Here is a 17238-nt window from a genome sequence, read left to right on the forward strand (position 1 = left end):
CATGGTATTTATGCATTTTTAAGCAACCATAATACACAGCTGACATTTAATGCTTAAGGAATACATTTAAAATTGTGGTAAAGCTCAGGACTTTCAAATGGTAAATGTCAACAGTTTAATGACAACCACTGTATACTACTGCACTGTTGTTTGCTTATAAATGTAGATGAGCATTTACTCAGAGAAATGAGGTATAATAAATGAACATATTAAAATAGCACATTTTCCTATTTCAATGAAATTGGGCCAGATCCTGTAATCCTGGTCAGGCAAATCTCCCAGTTATTCAAAGGTAGGCAGTATTAGTCACCGCCCAGATTGACGGGCACTGCAGAGTCACAAGAGGGACCATCTGGAGGCATTCTGTCTCAGAGGCAGTGTGTCTCCCTGACTTGTTCAGCACCTAAGGGGAATGTGACAGCTGCTTCACCTTCCATCCTGCAAGTGCAGTTGGCTCCTTTCTGTTCACTGGTCTCACTCCATGGGACAGTGGTGGCCATGGCTTTACCTTGTACTCACTCTCCTCTCTTCTGTGGGGTGCTGTGTGCCCCTGGTGTGTAGGGAAGGGTAGAGACAAAATCCATCCTCTTCCACACTAGTCCAGGGATAGAACTGGTGTATGGAAGGACTCATACAATCCCTTTGGCCCTTAGGCAGGCTATGCAGAGTATGGGGGCAGAAGGTTCCTTGTACACTACTCCCAACTCCGTGTCCGCAGAATCTAATCCACAAGGGCTACAGAATCAAACTCATTACTGATTTATCTTTTTAATACATAACCAATATTTGCATAGCCAAAGCTATCACCTCATCAGAAGCATTGTTTTTGATGCATAGGAAGCATTGTTTGTGATAGATGGTCACACACTTCATTACTTATGTAGGCCAAGCTTAACACTCAGCAGCCTCATCACCACTCTAATCTGAATTTTGGCTGTACTAAAAACCTGGAAAAGCTTGACATGCACTAAAATCAGACTTTTCTGATATCGTTCACAAAAATCAGTAAGGTTATGACCAAAGAGTGGCGAGAGGAGGAGGGAGCCCAGATAAGGGGAGAGGCTAGCTGGCGTGTAATGAGGGTCCCACTAACCCTCACCCTAACTTTAACATCTCACTTTAATGCTGAAGTAACTACTTCACACCTGCCTCTTGAATGACTTTAGTGGAAATCAGTGTTTTCCCATTTTCAGTTTTTCACAAAAATCAACAGGGTTTTGCCCATTAACACTTAGAATTTTTCCTGGACTTTTGGAAGTTCTCGGATGCAGTTTTCAACAGTTATTGCTTTACATACAGACAAACAGAATTGACACAGAGTTGAGTGTAGGACTTCATTTCACTCAGCCAAGAATCAGTAATTTATATAGCCAAATCTAACGTCTCATCAAATGTTTATTTTGTCAGCTGCTATTAACCTATTTAAATGATGAATTGTTGTCTACCCTTCTAATTTTATACATTTAAAAGAATTATTTATATGTATAACTGTTGTAGTCTCTATTAAAAGTCAACTACTGCCAACAGTTACCACACTGTAGTATCTGGTATACTCAACAGGATATGGTGCAAAGTCTGTTGCTCTGGTTTATGGTAACTATTTGGTAAGTGTTTTGATATTTCACTGGCAACCATTGTTTGCAATAATTACTATGGATTTACAATTTTCTATGATTCTGACTTAAATACAATTCTAAAATGAAAATTATTCTGCATTATCTTCTCTTTCCTTGTTAATTAGTGAATGTGAATATTGTAAAAATAGCCAGTTAGCACAGTGATGGATGCAGTAGAAGAACCTAGATTACCAGCTAGTGGCTATCTGGTATAATATAAATAATCCTGTTTGTCTCATCTCTACTATCTGTTCAGATGTGTGTCTGAGATATGGGATTTCAAAGCTGTTATAGGAGATTTAGTAGCTGCTACTAGTTCCAATAGAGATCATATATCTAAATGTCCTAGACAGTTTTGAAAATATCACATGTGATTACTGGATTGTATTTAATGAAGGTTAAGTGCCTTCCTCCTAGGAGCCAATCTACAATAATTCCACTGTACTGAAGAGAAGCCCAATATTCTGTTGTATGCATCTTTATAATGGCCAGCACTAGACATTGACTTCTTCAGAGGCAGAATGAACTCTCCATTTATAACTGATGAGGCTTTAGATGAGGTTGAGGCCAATATTTTTTAAAACTCTATGCCTAAAACTATGCTTTTAAATCCATTTTAGGCATAATAATTGTCCCAATGTACTGAGCATCCACAATTTCACATTCACATTAATTTAGTGCCAAGTATCAGGGGGTAGCTGTGTTAGTCTGTATCCACAAAAACAATGAGGAGTCTGGTGGCACCTTAAAGACTAACAGATTTATTTGGGCATAAGCTTTCGTGGGTAAAAAATGCACTTCTTCAGATCCTGTATCTATAATTTTCTCTCCATGCATCTGATGAAGTGGGTTTTTTACCCATGAAAATTTATGCCCAAATAAATCTGTTAGTCTTTAAGGTGCCACCAGACTCCTCATTAATTTAGTGGGTGCTAAGCACCTGTGAAAATCAGTGGAGTTTTACTAGGTACCTAAATATGGGCTTGGGAGCCTACCACTAGACACCCAATTTCTTAAAATCTTCACCTAATAGTTAAAACAAACATGTCCAATGAGCTTGGGGAAAAGAGTGACATTCAGACAGAAAGAGTTTAAAATTAAATTGAGAGAGTGGAGTTGCCTACTTGCTCTGCTCTTTTTCTGTGAAATGTTTTTGATCAAGTTCTAAATAGTGCACCTAAAGCCCAAAAGGCCACTGAAATGGAAATAGAAAATGTCTGTTATCCAAGCCAGCATATCTTATTTATTAACAGTGAATCTGCAAACAATTGCTGTACTTAGGCAAACTTTACAAAATGTAAGATTTAGCCAAGCATAATGTCTGGCAACTCATGTTCTTTTCTAGGGCTAGACTGTGAAATGTGAAGGTGGCATGGAGCAGTACTGACCCAGCGGGAATGTAGGGAGACATCTGCTTCTCTAAACTCCCCAGGGTGCAAGGGGAGTGTGCTTGCTACTTCATCCTTGCCATGCTGTCTTGAGTGGCTCACAGCTGAGTGCCAACCTTAGGGCAGATTGTCAAGAAGTAGGGCACAACCCCCAAACTGGTTGTATGTTCTATAATTAGATTTCACCAACCTAAAAACAAGTTTGAACTCCTAAAGCACTAGGACAATCTTACCATGGAGTCACAACAGTCTTGTCCACCCAGTGAAGCTTAACTTTCATAGATGGTCACTTTACACCAAAAATCATAACAATATTCGGATTACTCCCAGTCCCAAAGGACCAGTCACTTATCCCAGGTCAAATGCAGATCCGAAACCAATGTTTGTAACCAATCCTATAGTAAATTTAGGATTTATGAACTAGGAAAAATAAATGAGTTATTTACAAGGTTAAGGTAAGCATACACATACAGGTTTCAGAGTAGCAGCCATGTTAGTCTGTATCCGCAAAAAGAAAAGGAGTACTTGTGGCACCTTAGAGACTAACAAATTTAGTTGAGCATAAGCTTTCGTGAACTACAGCTCACTTCATCGGATGCATGCAGTGGAAAATACAGTGGGGAGATTTATATACACAGAGAACACGAAACAATGGGTGTTACCATACACACTGTAACAAGAGTGATCAGGTAAGGTGAACTATTACCAGCAGGAGAGCGGGGAGAGGGGGACCTTTTGTAGTGATATTCAAGGTGGGCCATTTCCAGCAGTTGACAAGAACGTGTGAAGAACAGTGGTGGGGGGTGGGTGGGAAGTAAACATGGGGAAATAATTTTACTTTGTGTAATGACACATACACATACAGTCAGGTTTCCAAAAGTAATAACTTCTGTAGCAAGGAGACTGTATAGATCCTTTAGGGCTAACCTGGCAAAACAGTTTGGAAGTCCTTGCATATGCTTACAAATTCTCACCCCTCAGAGTTCAACCACAAAAGGAATAACTTCTCCTTAACAGGTATTTTTATTCCCTTCCCCCAGCATTGAAGCTGTAATGAGACAAGGTCTTGGGCACATACCCTCTTCAGGGCTGTGGGGGAAACAATCAACAAAAGCTTTGTTCCACAATGACCCATTTGGATTCAATAGCCCTTCCTCATGGGCAGGAGAACACCATCTGTAGGAACCCAGCACTTTGCATTAGGTTGCTCCCACCCCCATCCCCAGTTGGTGAGTTACATAGTTTCAGAACAAACATTATAGTGTGTGATAGGGTCAGGCCAGATGGCTACAGGAGAGTGTTCCTATTGGGATCCAGGAAGTCTGCCCACTGCTAAAGGATCCCCCCCCCCTCAGCCTGAGAGGGGGATCCACAGGACCTGGAGACCAAGTAATTCCAGGGGACAACTAATGAAATAACAGGAGTGTGGTCAAAGGGTCAAATGAAGGGAACTGGACGGGGACACCGAGCAGAGAACCCCGGATAGTGCCCACTGCTCCTCGAAGGCATCAAGAGAGTCAGTGGACACCGCCCAGAGGAACTCTGCCCAGATACATGAATGGACGGAGGATCAGACATAGGCCCCACAGTCACAGGAGACTCCATCGGCCAACCTCCTCACCCTAGTTTTATAGATGGCCATTTCAGTCAGGGACAGGAGGAGGTTGACCAGGAGGTCCCGTGACTTTGTGGGGCCATGGATAGGGAGTGCATAAATAAAAAGGTGAGGGGAAAAGTGCAACCAAAATCTTAACAAGATGTCTAAGAGGAGCCGGAATAGGGACTGAAGCCTGGCGCACTCCAAGTAAATGTGCACCAGGGTTTCCCTCATGCTGCAAAATGGGCAGGAGTCCGGAATGGGGTGAACTGCGCCAAGTACATGCCCGTGCTCACTGTCCTGTGAAGGAGCAGCCAACTGATATCCCTGGTGGGCCTCGGGACCAAGGTGGAGTACAGGCTGGCCCACCGGAGCTCCTCACCCTCTAGAGGTGGCAGGAGGTCCCGCCACTTTGTGTTGGGGAGGGACGCGAGGGTGTGGAGATGAAGGGTATGGAGCACGAGCACGTATAGATGTTTCCTTGGTGCGGTCTGGAAGTGGACTGGCTGCAGATTATGGAGCCGGCTAACGGTGAATGGGCGGGAGGGGGAGGAGGGGCTGATTGGGTCCACGGGGCAGGGGCCCGATGAAAAGGTCCAGAGGGTCTGGGGTGGAGGGTGGAAGGGGTGTGCCCTCTCTCAGGACCTGGTCGAGGTAAACCTGAGCAGCGGGTGGCAAAGTGGCCCTCATCTCCTGAAGTACTCACCGGGGAGTATGAGGCAGGGAGAGCCCCATGCGCTGAGCAAGCATCAGGAGATCGAGCGAGTCTCCCTGGTCATAGTCCAGGAGGTCTCCGACTCTGGTGACTTCTGCCAGGACCAACCTTTGGCGCACCAAGGGGGACTCTGCCACCTGCACACGGAGCTGGGGGTTGTGTAGCAGGGGCTCTGGGAGGAGATCTTCCCCCACGGAGGCCGCCACGGACCAGGTCACTGAGAACAGTTTCCAGGTCCAGAGGAGGTCCTGACAGAAGACCGGCAGATTGGAGAGGTCTTGTGGAAGACCTCTCAGATGGAGATAAAGGAGCTGCTGGTCATATTGGAGCCCTCAGAAGCGGTGCAGGAAGGCATGTGCCTGTACGCTCCATGCCAGACTATCTGCACCATAAAGGAGCCTCTGCAGGGCCTGGAGGCGGAAGACATGGACCTGAGTGTGCAGACACTTCAGGCCCTGCCCTTCCTCCTCCAGGGGTAGATGGAGAACCCCCACAGAGACCCAGTGCAGTACTGACAAGAACTCCAGCATCAATGTCCGGACGTTGGCCAGGAAACCTGGGGCCGGGACCAGGGTGTTGAGCCAGTACCAGAGCATGGACAGGACTAGTTGATTAAACACCAGTGCTCACCCTTGAAGGGAGAGGAACCGGAGTAATCCTATCCATTTCTGGAGCTGCTCTGTCACCCTGCCCTCTAAACCGTGCCAGTTGTCTGGCGGAGATGGATGCATGGCAGAAAGGTAAATGACAAGATAGAGCAGCAGACCTGCGCTCCACCGGATGGCCTGAAGGTAGGAGGGAGCTCGCCTGCCAGCCGTCCTCTACCACCAGGCCAGAGCTCTTGACCCAGTTGACCCGGGCAGAGGAGGCTGCCGAATAGATGGCCTGGCAAGCCTCCACCCGTGCCAAGTTGCCCAGGTCCTGGACCATGAAGAGCACATCGTCGGCATATGCCAACAGGACCAGCCGCAGCTCCGGCTCTCACAACACCAACCCCGTCAACCTCCTACGGAGGAGACAGAGGAAGGGCTCGATCACCAGAGCGTAGCTGGCCCGAGAGGGGGCACCCCTGCCTTACTCCTTGCCCAAAGTTGACCAGTTTGGTCAGGATCCAGTTGAGCTTGACCAGACAATCTGCGGAGGCATACAGCACCTGGAGAAAACCCACAAACTGGGGTCCGAAGACAAATGCTTGCAGAGTGCTCAAGAGATACCTGTGGTCCACCCTATCGAACACCTTCTCCTGATCCAAGGACAGGAGGGCAAACAACAGACCATCCATACACCTGAGTTCCAAGAGGTCCCGGGTCAGATACAGGTTGCAAAGATGGTGTGGCCCTGGATGGTGTAGGTCTGGTCTGGGTGGACCATGTCTGCCAGCACGGACCCTAGCCACAGCAAGATGGCTTTTGCTATGACTTTGTAGTTCATGCTGAGGAGTGAGATGGGACTTCAATTCTGTAAATCATGGAGGTCCCCCTTCTTCAGCAGTAAGGCAAGCACGGCTCACCTGCACGAAAGAGGGAGGACCCTGCTCTGCAAGGACTCAGCCCAGATGGTGACTAGGTCTGGGCCGAGGATGTCCCAGAACACAGGGTAGAACTCCACGGTCAGCCCATCCATGCCTGGAGATTTATTGGTGGGCATGCGGTGGAGGGTTTCCGAGAACTCGGCCAGCGTGAGAGGCAGCTCTAGCCGATCTCGGTCACCCACACTGACCATAGGGAGTTCGTCCCAGAGTACTCTGCAAGCATAGAAGAAGTGGGAGCTGCGATCCATCTCCTGAAGAAGATGGATGCAGGATTGAACAAAGGTGCCTGGGTCCGATGGTCTTCCAGGGCCCGGAGCTCCTCCTGCTTCTCCCGGCACGCTCCGCAGAGGGTTGGATCCGTGGGGCTGGTGGCCAGATGCCTCTCCAGCTCTAAGACCTCCCCTTCCAACTGCTCTGTCACTGCATCCCTCCGTCGGCTGGTGCGTCGGGTGTAGTCACAGCAGAAGAGCCAGGCGCACGCCTTCCCCACGTCCCAGCACCGCCGTGCCAAGGGAAAGGCATGTCGCTGCCCCCGCCAGGCCAGCCAGACCTCCTGGAAGGACACCACAAAGCCCACATCCTCCAACAAACTGTCTTTGAAATGCCAATAGGCCGGCCCCAGCCTCTCCGCACAAAGAGAGGCCGTCACGGTGGCTAAATGTTGATCAGAGAATAGGGCCGGCCAGGTGCTGGAGGAGTGGGCCCATGAAAGGTGGAAACGTGATAAATTTGATGTGGTCCAACCAGGAGTGGTGCAACTGATTGGCCTTGTCATAAATATAAAGGGAAGGGTGTACAGTGCTATAAAAATCCCTCCTGGCCAAAGGCAAAATCCTTTCACCTGTAAAGGGTTAAGAAGCTAAGGTAACCTCGCTGGCACCTGACCCAAAATGACCAATGAGGGGACAAGATACTTTCAAATCTGAACAGGAGGACAAAGGGTTTTGACTGTCTGTGTGATACCTTTGCTGGGAACAGATCAAGGATGCAAGCCTTCCAACTCCTGTAAAGTTAGTAAGTAATCTAGCTAGAAAATGCATTAGATTTTATTTTGTTTTTTGGCTTATGAAATTCGCTGTGCTGGAGGGAATGTGTATTCCTGGTTTTGTGTCTTTTTGTAACAACCTTTTGACTCGAGGGATTCCCTGTGTTTTGAATCTGATTACCCTGTAAATTGACCATCCTGATTTACAGAGGTGATTCTTTTACCTTTTCTTTAAATAAAATTCTTCTTTTAAGAACCTGATTGATTTTTCATTGTTCTTAAGTTCCAAGGGTTTGGGTCTGTATTCACTTGTACCAATTGGTGAGGATTATTATCAAACCTTCCCCAGGAAAGGGGGTGTAGGGCTTGGGGGGATATTTTGGGGGAAGACATCTCCAATTGGTCTCTTTCCCTGTTCTTTGTTTAAATCGTTTGGTGGTGGCAGCGTATCAGGTTTTTAATCTAAGCTGGTTCCCAAGGCAAGAAATAAATCTGTGCCTTGGGGAAGTTTTAACCTAAGCTGGTAAGAATAAGCTTAGGGGGTCTTTCATGCAGGTCCCCACATCTGTACCGTAGAGTTCAGAGTGGGGAAGGAACCTTGACAGGCCTCCACCCGGACCAAGGTGAATGTCGAGATGTCGTCTGGGTGGTGGTTGCGCCAGACGACCACCAGGGAGTGATGGTCGACTATCTCCTGGAGGATGTCCGTGGCGGCCAGGCACTGCTCAGTCCCCAGGTTGTCCTGCTCCTCGAGATTGGTGTTAAAGTCCCCGCCCAGGAACAGGCACTCTCGAGGATCCAAGGTGCTGAGGACGGTGGACGCTTGCTGATAGAAATGCTGCCGCTCCGGGCCTGATGTTGGAGAATAGACGTTAATGAGGTTGACCACGAGCCCCTCCATACAGCCCCAGAGGTGCAGCAGGCGGCCCAGCACAGCCTCGGTGACCCCCAGCACCTCGGGAGAGTGTTAGAAGGCATATATATTAGTCCCAGATTAAGCAGGTCCATTTTCCCTGGGTAAGGTAACGGGCAGTTTCAGAGCAAGAAGGAACTTGCTGGAACAAATTCAGGCAGGCAGGCTAATTAGGACACCTGGAGCCAGTTAAGAAGCTGCTAGAATCAATTAAGGCAGGCTGGCTAATCAAAGCACCTGAATTTAAAAAGGACCTCACTTCAGTTTGTGGCATGCGTGCAAGGAGTGAAGGACGCACCTGCTGAAGTGAAGAAACAGATTGACAGAGACAGAAGAGTACCCAGAAGTTACCTACTACAGGACAGGCCCAACAAAGAAAATAACAGAACGCCACTAGCCATCACCTTCAGCCCCCAACTAAAACCTCTCCAACGCATCATCAAGGATCTACAACCTATTCTGAAGGACAACCCATCACTCTCACAGATCTGGGGAGACAGGCCAGTTCTTGCTTACAGACAGCCCCCCAACCTGAAGCAAATACTCACCCGCAACCACACACCACACAACAAAAACATTAACCCAGGAACTTATCCTTGCAACAAAGCCCGTTGCCAACTGTGTCCACATATCTATTCAGGGGACACCATCATAGGGCCTAATCGCATCAGCCACACGATAAGAGGTTCGTTCACCTGCACATCTACCAATGTGATATATGCCATCATGTGCCAGCAATGCCCCTCTGCCATGTACATTGGTCAAACTGGACAGTCTCTACGTAAAAGAATAAATGGACACAAATCAGACATCAAGAATTATAACATTCAAAAACCAGTCGGAGAACACTTCAATCTCTTTGGTCACTCGATTACAGACCTAAAAGTGGCAATTCTTCAACAAAAAATCTTCAAAAACAGACTCCAACGAGAGACTGCTGAATTGGAATTAACTTGCAAAGTGGACACAATTAACTTAGGCTTGAATAAAGACTGGGAGTGGATGTGTCATTACACAAAGTAAAATTATTTCCCCATGTTTATTCCCCCGCTCCTCCCCACCGTTCCTCACATGTTCTTGTCAACTGCTGGAAATGGCCCACCTTGATTATCAATACAAAAGATACCCCCCACCCCACTCTCCTGCTAGTAATAGCTCACCTTACCTGATAACTCTTGTTACAGTGTGTATGGTAACACCCATTGTTTCGTGTTCTCTGTGTATATAAATCTCCCCACTGTATTTTCCACTGCATGCATCCAATGAAGTGAGCTGTAGCTCACGAAAGCTTATGCTCAAATAAATTTGTTAGTCTCTAAGATGCCACAAGTACTCCTTTTCTTTTTGCAGATACAGATTAACACGGCTGCTACTCTGAAATATTTCAAGTGAAAAATCTCACTGAAGGACATGGAAAAACACCCAATGATTTTTGCCTTTTTAGTAACATTAGCTCATTAAGATACTAAACAATTATGGATATCAGAGAGTGCAACTGGAAACATTTATCCTCCACTTGATGCATATGCAGTACTGTATAAAACCCATTAAATCTGATGAGGTTTATAGGTATTCATTAAGCGGAATAATAGACCCCTGTGGGTGGTAAAGAGGGAGCAGAAGTCTGAGTATCAGGTGGTGGACCACCTTCTGCAGGGTGCTCGCCCGGGAAGGCAATTAGGGGAGGGAGCATGGGGAAAGGGGGGCTGGGATGAGGTTGCCCAGATCAAGGCCAGCTGGCAGTAAATCATCCTCTCCCTGGGTGACCGGGGTCAAATCTAGGGCCTCAATCTCCGCATAGACGGAGGAGAGGCCAACTCCTGTTACCCCGAGGGCCTCTCCTCTAGGGCCCGCCTCAATGGTCGCTTCGGGGTTTGCGGGGGGTTCGGGTAGTATCCGGGCAGAAGGAGCTTCCTCAGGGGTCTTGGAGGGGAGGGTCTCCTGTGGAGGGGGGATTCTGCCCTCCAATGCCAGTCTGTCTTCCCCTCCCGACCAGCGGGATCTCACTCGTGGCCGTAGCAGAAGGCTCAATATCAGTGCCTCCCTTCCTGGTCTTCTGGGGGGCTTCCGCATCGGATGGGTGCAGCGGAGCTCGAGCCTTCCGCTTGCCTCGCTTCCCCTGGAGTGGGGTCGAGCCCTCCATAGTGTCGTCTGGGGGTTGGTTAGCAGGGGTCGTGTCGGGGGGCGGAGGCGATGGTTCAGGGGTTTGGGGGGTAACGGTGAGGCAGCATGAGGGGCGGGGGGTTCTCCTTGGGGCAGGCCCTCTCCTATACCCGGTAATATATTTGCCATACCCTCCTCCATAGGCTCTGCCGGATTAGTAATAGCAAGGGTGGGACTCCCTTGCTCGCCTGGGAGTTGTAGGGAAGGTGTTTCTTGGGCCCAGATGGGAGCAGCGGCGGGTCGAGTAGGAGGAGGGTTGGTTTCAGGTGCTGGGCGGCCAGGGGCGTCGGCAACAATGGGGCCAATGTCCTGCTGGGTCTCGGGGGTCTCGGGTGCCCCTCCCCCCTGGGCCAAAGGGCAGTCTCTGCGGACATGCCCCACTGAGCGGCAGAGGTAGCACCGGGCCTCTCTGGTGGAGTAGAAGACCCGATAGCAGGCTCCTTGGTAAGGGACTAGGAAGGACCCCTCGAGCGCCTCTCCGTCACATGCCGCCGCTGGTGGTAGAAGCTGCACTTGCCGGCAGAACAAAAGGATGTGACGGAGGGTGGGGTCCTTGCAGCCCAACGGGAGAGGGCTGATGACAGAGATAAGTTTCCCCAGGGTGGAGAGAGCGGGTAACAGGGCAGCATTGGGTAAAAAGGGAGGAACGGAGGTGAGGACGAGGCGAACGCCCAGGTCTTCTAGCGGCTCTAGCGGGACAAACACCCCACCCACCGCCAGGCCCTTCTCCACTGCCTCCTGGGCAGCAGCCTCCGAAGATAATAAATTGAAACTATTAGAAGCAGCATTGAAACTATTAGAAGACGGCACCCCCCCTCATGGATCCGGAGGAGATGTGTGGGAGGGCCCGTGACTTCTACACAAGCCTTTTCTCCCCAGATCCGACCGGTCCTGGCACTTGCGGGGTGCTCTGGGAAGAACTCCCCACAGTCAGTGTGGGCGACCGAGACCGGCTAGAGCTGCCTCTCACCCTGGCCGAGCTCTCGGAAGCCCTCCGTCGCATGCCCACCAATAAATCTCCAGGCATGGACGGGCTGACCGTGGAGTTTTACCGCGCGTTCTGGGACATCCTCGGCCCTGACCTAGTCACTGTCTGGGCTGAGTCCTTGCAGAGCAGGGTCCTCTCTCTGTCTTGCAGGCGAGCGGTGCTCGCCTTGTTGCCGAAGAAGGGGGACCTCCGTGATTTATGAAACTGGCGTCCCGTTTCACTCCTTAGCACGGATTACAAAATCGTAGCAAAAGCAATCTCGCTGCGGCTAGGGTCCGTGATGGCGGACGTGATCCACCCAGACCAGACCTATACTGTCCCGGGTCACAGCATTTTTGACAACCTATTTCTAGTCCGAGACCTTTTGGAACTCGGGCGGAGAGATGGTCTGTCGTTCGCCCTCCTGTCTCTTGATCAGGAGAAGGCGTTCGATAGAGTAGACCACGGGTACCTCCTGAGCACTCTGCAGGCGTTTGGATTCGGACCTCAGCTTGTGAGTTTTCTCCAGGTGCTGTAAGCCTCTGCGGAGTGTTTGGTTCGGCTCAACTGGACCCTGACCGAACCGGTCAGCTTCGGGCGAGGAGTGCGGCACGGGTGCCCCCTCTTGGGCCAGCTGTACGCTCTGTTGATCGAGCCTTTCCTCTGTCTCCTCTGCAGGAGGTTGACAGGGTTGGTGCTGCGGGAGCCGGAGCTGCGGCTTGTCCCGTCGGCGTACGCCGATGACATACTCCTCGTGGTCCAGGACCCGGGCGACTTGGCGCGAGTGGAGGCATGCCAGGCCATCTATACGGCAGCCTCCTCCGCCCGAGTCAACTGGGTCAAGAGCTCTGGCTTGGCGGTGGGGGACTGGCGGCAGGTAAGCTCCCTCCCACCCGCGCTTCAGACCATCCAGTGGAGTGCGGGTCCACTGCTCTATCTCGGCGTTTACCTTTCCACCACGCACCCTTCCCCGCCAGAGAGGGCGGGGTGATAGAGCGGATCTGGAAATGGACGAGGCTACTCCGATGTCTCTCCCTCCGAGGGAGAGCACTGGTGCTTAACCAACTAGTCCTGTCCATGCTCTGGAAGTGGCTCAACACCCTGGTCCCGGCCCCGGGTTTCCTGACCCACCTCTGGAGATTGATTTTAGAGTTCTTTTGGTCAGGAATGGACTGGGCCCCTCTTGGAGTTCTTCATTTACCCCTAAAGGAAGGAGGGCAGGGCCTGAAGTGTCTGTACACTCAGGTCTGTGTTTTCCGCCTCCAGGCCCTGCAGAGGCTCCTTTATAGTGCAGGTAGTTCGACGTGGAGCATATTGGCGCACGCCTTCCTGCACCGCTTCCAAGGGCTCCAATACGACCGGCAGCTCTTTTATCTTTGTCCAAGAGGTTTTCCGTGAGACCTCTCCGGGCTGCTGGTCTTCTACCAGGACCTCCTCCAGACCTGGAAACTGTTTCTAACGACCAGGTCCGTGGCGGCCACCGTTGGAGCAGATCTCCTCACGGAGCCCCTGCTACACAATCCCCAACTCCGTGTGCAGGTGGCGGAGTCCCACTCGGTGCGCCAGAGGTTGGTCCTGGCGGAAGTCACGGGGGTCGGAGACCTCCTGTACTACAACCGGAGAGACTGGCTGGATCCCCTGACACTCGCTCGGCGCATGGGGCTCTCCAGCCCTCGTACCCCCTGGCGCGTACTTCAGGAGGTGAAGGCCGCCTTGACCCCCGCTGTTCAGGCTTATGTCAACCGAGCCTTGCGCGAGGGCGCACCCCGCCCATCCTCTACCCCAGGCCCGCCAGACCTTTCCATTGGGCCCCTACCCTGCTGATCCCAACAAACCCCTCACCCTTTCACTGCAAGCTGGCTGCATGAACTGCAGCCGGTCAGTTTTCAAATCGCACCACGGAAATATTTATACACACTCACGCTTCACACCCTTCACACCCACACCCTGGTGTCCCGCGCCAGTACAAGGTGGCGGGACCTCCTGCCACCTTTGGAGGGTGAGCAACCTCGGTGGGCCAGCCTGTATTCCACCTTGGTCCCGAGGCCCGTCGGGGACATCAATTGGCAGCTTCTTCACAGAGCTGTGAGCACGGGCGTGTTTCTGACACGGTTTACCCCCATCCCAGATACTTGCCCTTTTTGTAATGTGAGGGAAACCCTGGCGCACGTATATCTAGAGTGTGCCAGCTTGCAGCCCCTTTTCCGGCTCCTCACAAATATGCTATTACGCTTTTGGCTTCATTTCTCCCCTCACCTTTTTATCTATACACTCCCCATCCGTGGCCCCACAAAATAGCGAGATCTCCTGGTTAACCTCCTCCTAGCCTTGACTAAAACAGCCATTTATAAAACCAGAGAGGGGAGGTTGGCCCATGAAGCGTCCTGCGATTGTAGGGCCTTTTTCCGATCCTCAGTACATTCACGTATCCGGGCGGAGTTCCTCTGGGTGGCGTCCACCGACTCCCTTGACGCCTTCGAGGAGCGGTGGGCGCTGTCTGGGGTTCTCTGCTCGGTGACCCTGTCTGGTTCCCTCCGTCTGACCCTTTGATTGAGGGGAAGAGCAAGAGACGCCAGCCCCAGCCGTTGCCGCTGTGGATACGATCATTACTGTCATCTAGGAGGGGTCCTATAATGCATGGGTGTCTACCCCCTCCACCCCCAAACCGCCCACCCCGCAGCCATGCCCATGTTGCCGTGCACTCTCAGGAGAGGGATAATCGGTGACACTGGGCGCGGCACTACGTAACTCAGGAGGGTGGAAGACCACGAATGTCGAGGAATCCCCCCCGCTCTGGGCCCAGGCTAGCCTGACCACTTCTCCTTCCTGAAAGCTGCTGTGTTATACCTTCTGTTTGCGTTGTTTTGTTGCATAGTTTGTTTTGTTTTCTTTGGTAACTCTTTGCAAGTGTTACACAATAAAATTCTTTTCTGTTTCAAAAAAAACAACAACAATAAAACAAAAAACCTCCCCTGTTACCTTACCCAGGGAAAAGGGACCTACTTAGCCTGCTCTCCTGCTGCTGCCCTCTGGCCTGGGATTTCCTTACTTTTTGCCCCTGCTTTCGGCTTCCCCCCAGACCAGGCCAAATGCTCTCCCCACTTCCTGTCTTTTTGTTGTTATTTTTTTTTCTTTCTCTGCTGTTGCAAGAGTGCTGGCCGGCTGCCAGCCATCTGTTAGCCCCCACTTGCATGCTGCTGCCCCCCAGCTGAAACCCCTGCCCCTGAGAGAGGGGGAGCCTGCCGGCCTGCTCCCTGGAGAGGGGGGAGTGGAGGGACCCCGCCCCCAGACCCAGCTGCTCGCTGTTTGTCTGCGGACCCGTCTCTGTCTGAGAGAATTTCTTATCATCTGCTCTGGCATCTCTGGAATGTTGCAGCTGCAACCCGGAACAGACAGGGAAAAAGCCGTCTACTGGAGGAACACCACCCAGGGAATCTACAAATCACCATGGAGGGGGCCCAAGACTGAGTAACTTTTGAACTGTGCTCTCGTGTTGGGGGAGGCCTTGACTGTGTCGTGACTGTGTTTGTAGGGACACAAGGGGTGTGGCATGGAGCTGCCCCCTGATCCATCTGTGTCCTCCCAACCCCCACACCACTATCCTCATCACTGCCCCCTCCATCGTCATTGCTGGCTGTTTAACATATGCCTCTGGACTTAGCTGCTCGCCCTTATTCCACCGTGTGGGCCAGAAGCACCAGCCAACCAAACAGAACTCTATGGACAAGCGTACGGTGGTTCATGTGTCCCCTGCCCCCAAACTGCCCATCCCACAGCCTGTCCTTTTTTACCTGACCCCATCTCCTGTTAACCATCTGCCACCACCCCCGCTGGGGCATCGGCAATGGAGGGCACCGGGGTGACCTCCGCCGCTGCCGTGCCCACCGCCTCGCCAGACTCTAAGGGAGCCCTCCTCCCCCAGCCGGTGGGAAAGGCCAGGGCAAGAAGAAGGGGAAGGGCCCTGCTAAAACCACCAGGCCCTCCATGGTAGGGGCCATCCCCACTGCTGCAGCCCCGCCACCAACCACGACATCCCTCCCCGCTGCCCCCTCCACCAGCTCTGCGGGTGTCCCTCCCTCAGCCCCCAAGATGTATGCCCGGCCGGCGGCAGCCCCCGCGCCTGCCGCCTCGTCATCTCTCCCGACCACTGCCTCCGCCACCATCAACAGCGGCTGGGGCCCCTTCCCCACCATGACAAGGAAGCACGGTGTCCGATGCCTCCTGGTACCCACCTCGCCCCACATGGAGAGCTACGTGCGGGCGTTGGCGAGGGTGGTGGGGCCCTCAGCGATTGTGGCGGCCTCCAAAATGTATGGGAAAGTCGTCTTCTTCTTAGCAGCAGAGGCTGCCACCCAGGAGGCGGTGGAGAGGGGCCTGGAGGTGGGGGGTTGTTTGTCCCCCTAGAGCCGCTAGAGGACCTGGGCATCTGCCTGGTCCTGACATCTGTCCCTCCTTTCCTCCCCAGTGTTGCCCTGTTACCTGCCCTTTCCACCCTGGGGAAACCTGTTTCTGTCATCAGCCCTCTCCCGTTGGGCTGCAAGGACCCCACCCTCTGTCACATCTTTTCCTTCCGCTGGCAAGTGCAGCTTCTACTGCCGTCGGCGGCGCATGACAGAGAGGTGCTCGAGGGGTCCTTCCTAGTCCCCCACTGGGGGCCCGTTACCAGTTGTATTTCTCCATGGGGGAAGCCCGGTGCTACCTCTGCCGGGCGTCAGGGCATGTCCGGAGGGACTGCCCCTTAGCCCCGCAAGGAGGGGCACCTGGGATCCCCGAGACCCAGCAGGACATCGGCCCCGTCATTGCCGATGCCCCTGGCTGCCCGATGCCCGATACCTGAACCTGCCCCCCCTCCTTTTCGGACCACCACTTCTCCCACTCAGGCCCAAGGGGCACCTCCCCTACAACGCCCAGACAAGCGGGAGAGCCCCGCCCTCACTGCTGACAATCTGGCGGGGCCTATGGAGGAGGGTGTGGCAGAAATACCACCAGGCATGGGAGAGAGCCTTCCCCAGGGAGAATCTTTCCTCCCTTATGCCGCCCCACCGTCCCCCCACCAAGTCCCTGAGCAATCGCCTTTACCCCCTGACATGACCCCTGCTAACCAGCCCCCAGATGATGCCATGGAGGGCTGGGCCCTAGTCCAGGGGAAGCGAGGCATGCAGAAGGCTCGAGCTCCACCTCATCTACCTGAGGTGGAGGTCCCCCGGAAGACCAGGAAGGGGGGCACCAATGCTGAACCTTCCGCTTTGCCCACGAGTGCGTCCCATCCATTGGTGTTAGCCGGGAAAGACGTGGTAGCACCGGAAAGTAGTGTCTCCCCTCCACAGGAGACCCTCCGAGATCCTCGAGGAAGCCCCTTCTGT

At 52.2% G+C, this 17238-nt stretch overlaps 1 long non-coding RNA gene across 4 annotated transcripts in view; it reads left to right on the forward strand.

Annotated features, from left to right (window-relative positions):
• The window catches only part of LOC125644402 (uncharacterized), a 356210-nt gene that overhangs the window by 190897 nt on the left and 148075 nt on the right, over window positions 1–17238 (forward strand). The gene's annotated exons all lie outside the window — the stretch shown is intronic.

Source organism: Caretta caretta, chromosome 1 (assembly GCF_965140235.1).
Source record: "Caretta caretta isolate rCarCar2 chromosome 1, rCarCar1.hap1, whole genome shotgun sequence".
NCBI lineage: Eukaryota > Metazoa > Chordata > Testudines > Cheloniidae > Caretta > Caretta caretta.